This window comes from Gracilinanus agilis, unplaced genomic scaffold (genome assembly GCF_016433145.1).
Source record: "Gracilinanus agilis isolate LMUSP501 unplaced genomic scaffold, AgileGrace unplaced_scaffold50041, whole genome shotgun sequence".
NCBI classification, from domain to species: Eukaryota; Metazoa; Chordata; class Mammalia; order Didelphimorphia; family Didelphidae; genus Gracilinanus; species Gracilinanus agilis.
In genome coordinates, this window is record NW_025384735.1 from 4,021 (window position 1) to 9,517 (window position 5,497).

The window sequence follows — 5,497 nt, forward strand, 5'->3', positions numbered from 1 at the left end:
CAGCTTTGCCCCTATCATTCACATTTTTTTCATTATTTCCCTTGATATTCTTGATCTTTTGTTCTTGCAGATGATTTTTTCTAATTCTATAAAAATATTTTGGTACTTTGAAAGGCATGGCACTGAATAAGTAGATTAATTTGGGAAGGTTAGGAAACTTTTTAATGAAATATAATGAAATTATGCATTTTACTTCCTATAATGCTCATTGTCTCTTTTTTGAAGAATTTATAAATTCTTCCCTTATCCATAGATCCAGCAGGTCATAGTTTACATTCTTCCCTGATGGTGCATGTGGAACTGAGCCCCATGCTGAAGAAATATTACAAGTACATTCTCATCCAGAACTTTGAGATATTCAATGCTGAGGGTTATGACAATCATGTTTCTCTACTTAATGTGGTGATGGATCTTACAAAGTACTGTAATCACCTTTACCTTTTCTCTGTAGTTGCCATGGAAGTACCAAAGATGCCCACTGGGATGTATGATAGCACTGTCCTAATATGAGCATAAGGGAAGCTACTTTTATTACAAAAAATATTTAAGAACCTCAAAGAGGAAGGCCACCATGTGGTCATTTTCTCAAAAGTAAAGAGGATGTTGAGCTTGTTAAAAGATTTTTTTGGAACATGAAGGTTATAAATATGAATGAATTGATGGGGGAATCACTGGAGAAGAAGAATCAGGTGGTCATTGATTGCTTTAAGGCACCTAGTGCTCAGCAACTTTGCTTTCTTCTTTCTATTCAAGCTGGAAGCCTCAGAATCAGTTTGACTACTCTATATAGTTTTATCATCTATGACTCTGACTGGAATGCCCCTAATTACATTCAGGATTTCAACAGAGTCTATTTCGCTGGTCAAAATATGAAATTGATCATCCACCATTTTATGACCTATGTTTCAGTGGAAGAGTATATCACAGAGGTAGTAAAGAAGATAACGATTATACATCTTGTACTAAGTCCTGGACTAGGCTCTAAGACTGGCTCCATTTGTAAGCAAGAGTTTGATGATATCCTCGAGTTTCGATGAGTGGAACTTTTGTCAAGGATGAAGCCACTGATGGAGGAGGATAGAAACATGGAAGGAGAAGACAATAGTGTTATCCACTATGGTGGCAAGTCCATTGAGAAGGTATTAGATTGTAATCATGATGAAACAAAAGGCACAGACCTTTAGGCATGAAAGCGTACCTGAGATCCTTCAAGGTGATCCTATATGTGGTAAAGGAAGAAGTGGGGGGGGGGGAAAGGCTGAATGAGAAATCATCAAGCAGAAAGAAAGTATGGATCCTGACTACTAGGAAAAGCTGCTGCATCACAATAATGACCAGAATCAAGAGGATCTAACCTTAATGTAGGTAAAAGGAAGCAAATCCACATGCAGGGCAACTACTCCAATGGTTCTCAGGAAGACTGAGATTGTCAAAATGACTAGTCAGATTCGCTGGCCTCAGAAGAAGGTAATAAGAACACTGGTGAATGTTCAGAAGCTGCCAGATGGCTTGGCCACAAGGGCCTGAAAAATATGGACAAACTGTTGCATCCATTCTTAGCTCACTCTGGTGGAAACATGAAGATGTGTGACTTGAATGCCTGCCAGCAGAAGGTTTTCCTCAGTGCCATTATACATTATAAGATGCTTTGACTACCCATTGACTTATGCATTATCTGAGGGGCAAGTCAGAAAAAGAGTTAAAGGCTTATGTGTTTCTATTTATGTGTCACCTTTGGGAGACAAGAGCAGATGGGACCAAGACTTTTGCTGATGGTGTTTCACATGAGGGCTTGTTCTACCAACGTGCCTTTACTTATATAGATGTTATGTCATTCATCCAAGAAAAGAGTTCAGGAGTTTGAGCATGTCATTGGGCACTGGAGCATTCCTGAGCTGTCTGAGGTAGAAGAGAACAAGAAGATATCACAGTCAGGATCACCTTCCCCTAAGACTCCCACATCTTCCATTCTGAGAGACACAATTCCCAGCACTCTCACACTGATGCCACCCCCATTGATGGGTTGAAAGTAGAGGAGAATAACAACAAAGAAGAGAATGCAGAATGAGAGAAAGAAGTGAAAAATGGAGGTCCTGAGGCATTTGTGGAGGGCATGCAGCACTCTATATCTAAAGCAGAAGAAAATAAGGTTCTGCCTGAACCTCCATAGGAAGAAGCTAGAAGATGAATGTCAGAAGTCAAAGACAAGATAGTAGTCTATGGAGACAAAAAACAAAGAGGTTGCTCAAATGGAAAAGACAGAGGAGTCAGCAGTGGCTCTAACCCTAATTGTGGTAGAAGACAAAGAGGAGAAGAAAGAAGAAAAAGAAAAAAGAAGTGATGTTTCAGAATTGGGAGATCCCCAAGGAACTGGGCAATGAGAAGCAGAGAAAAACATCAAACGGTGTTTTATGTTCATCATCACAGATGGTGACTTCACTGAGCTGCATTCCCTTGGCAGAATGAAGAATATACAGTCACTGTCACAAACATCTATGAGACCTGGCATCAGTGGCATGACTACTGGATGCTGGCTGGCATTATTAACCATGGCTGTGCCTGGTGGCAGGATATACAAAGTGATCCATGTTCTGCCATTCTCAGTGAGCTCTTCAAAAGTGAAATAAATGATAGTTAATTTCTTGGATATAAAAAACACATTCTTAGGTAGAAGTTTTGGGTTCTTGGAACAATCCCTAGTGATTAAGGAGCAACTGCATTGAGCAGCTTACTGGAACATGCCAGATGAACCCCTCCACACTTCCATGGCACTCAAGATCCATTTTGCTGAGGTGGAATACCTGGCTGAGATCATCAGTTGATGTCTAAGGAATCAGTGGCAGGAAACAAGTCAGCTAACTGTCTTTCACAAAGTTCTAAAACAAGTAGAGGAATTGTTGAGTGACGTGAAGCTGATATCATTAGGGCAACAGCCTCCATCATTCATATTCCCCCTATATCTGGGTGGCTACAGAAGTGAGAGTGCAAAATCTTTAGCTGGTTGGCAACCTGAAGCCTTGAGCCCACCCCAAAGCTGGTAGCCCAGAAGGAGCGAAGATCCAGGTTGAGGACACCACTTTATTATTCAGCAGTGACCCTTCTTTCCAAACTGCCCCCAAACTTCTCCTCTGGGGGCTTAAGTAGCTCTTCTTTCTATATCCTCCTCATTTTATAAAGAGCAACCCCCTCCTGACACTTGGGGAGGGGAAGAAGTGAGGGGCTGCATCACCCTTCCAGCCAGAGAGATATATGACAGTAGCTCTGGTACCATCTGCAAGAAGATGTCAGGCCAGCTGACCTCTGCGTTCCTGGTTTCTTCCTTTCTGTGACATATTTTACATACAAATTTGTGTGGGTTCCCACCAACCTAATAGAAAATTATATGAAATTTCTTTTAATATTTTTTCTTTTCTTTGTTCTGTTTTCTTCCTCTATGTTGGGGTTTTAGATGGGCCAGGCCCCTAAAAGAGACACTACCTCCATTAGCATCATTTTAATATTAGGAACCTAGCAGGTCTAGCCATTTACAATTGGCCAGAATGAAATAAAAAGAAAAAAAAACAGCAGAAAAAGAAGAATCTGAAGTATTTTTTAAGTTTATAAAAAGTGAATATAAAAATTTCCTTGTACTTAAAAAAAGATATATTACCCTTTAAGTCTAAATGATATATTGCCCTTATATATTACAGTGGCTTAAAGCTGATGTCTTAAAGAACATGCCCTCTAAGACAGAACTTATTCTGCCACAGCTTATGATATCACTCTTTATGTCTAAATCTCATACTTATTTTTATCTTTCTTTATCTATCTTTATATTATATCTTTCACTATATAGAGTATGATAAGTTGGTCTTAACTAGTTTCTGCCAAATGGTTTTTCAGTTTTCCTAGCAATTTTTGCCCAATAGTGAGGTCTTGTCCCAAAAGCTTTTATCTTTGCTTTTACCAAACTCTAGATGATTAAACTCATGTACTACTGGGTATTTTGTGCCTACTCTGTTCTACTGGTCTATTGTTCTATTTTTTTTATCTATTACTAGATTGTTTTTTTTAAACCCTTAACTTCTGTTTATTGGCTCCTAGGTGGAAGAGTGGTAAGGGTAGGCAATGGGGGTCAAGTGACTTGCCCAGGGTCACATAGCTGGGAAGTATCTGAAGCCAGATTTGAACCTAGGACCTCCCGTCTCTAGGCCTGACTCTCAATCCACTGAGCTACCCAGCTGCCCCTACTAGATTGTTTGATACCACTTTGTAATACAGTTTGAGATCTGATACTGCTAGGCCAGTTTTTATTTTAACATTTTTTATTAATTCCATTGATGTTATTGATGTTTTCTTTTTCCACTTGAATTTTGTTATTTTTTCTAGCTTTATTAAAATAATTTTGGTAGTTTCATTGGCATGACACTAAATAATTAAATAAATTTTAAATTAGAAAGTTACCATTTTTCTTACATTAACTCAGTCTATCCATAAACAATATCTCCCTAACTGTTTAAATCTGACTTTATTTGTATGAAATGTGAATATGTTTTATAATTGTGTTCATATAGTTCTTGAGTTTATCTTGGCAGCTAACTCCTCTGTATTTTATATTGTCTACAGTTATTTTAAACAGTATTTCTCTTTTTATCTCTTCCTGCTAGACCCCTGTTAGAGAAGGTGTGGCACATGTGCACTGGGGTGCTGGAAGGGATTGTTCCATTCTCCATCTTCACAGTGCCCAAGGACATTTTTTACATGCCCTGCCACTTCCTCCCTTCTCTGTCTAGGGTAATGTGGGAGGCTCAAAGGCTGCTTGATATTGAAGTTTGGGTACCTGATCTCAAAAATGTTTACCAATGTTGATAAACTTTTATATATATATATATATATAATATCTTTTACTTTGCTGAAATGTTAATTTGTTAAAGTCAAAATATTTACATGTAGGTTCCGGGTTAAGATGGCGGCAGAGTAAGAAGCAGCTCTTAACCTCTCCTGACCGAAACACACAAAACTCCTCAAGGGGACATAAAAACAAGTCCAGACGAACGGAGGAACCCTACAACAGGGCACAGCATGGAAGGTACGTGGAATCGAGACATTTCCAGGCTATAAAGGGCTCTCACTTAATCGCGGGCTGAGCAACCACCCCACCCCCACCCCCTCCACACACAAAATCTATAGCTCTGAAGCCAGCTAAAAAGAAATAGAGCAAGTTTGGGGCACCCATCTAGTCACTGGAAGCTCCGGGGCCTGTTCCTGAGAGCAGCAAGATTTAGGACCCCAATAAGCCAGAGAACACAAGCGAAATCTGAGCGCGAGGGCAGAGAGTAGACGCCCAGCGCAGAGCACACAGGCACTGGTGGAGGCAGGGGTGGAGGCAGACACAGCCAGGAACTAAAGCTCTGAAAACCTGAGTGGGGAACCAGTGCAGACCGATATACGACTGTGGAAGCAGCGCCCTGAGACTTGTAAAGGAACCTCCTGCAGAGGATCAAGCAAGGGGGTCCAC

The 5,497-nt window shown here is 40.1% G+C and overlaps 1 pseudogene; it reads left to right on the forward strand.

The window, feature by feature from the left end:
• Positions 1-285: 285 nt before the first annotated feature.
• On the forward strand, positions 286-3,175 carry LOC123255683 (annotated as a pseudogene).
• The last annotated feature ends 2,322 nt before the right edge of the window (positions 3,176-5,497 follow it).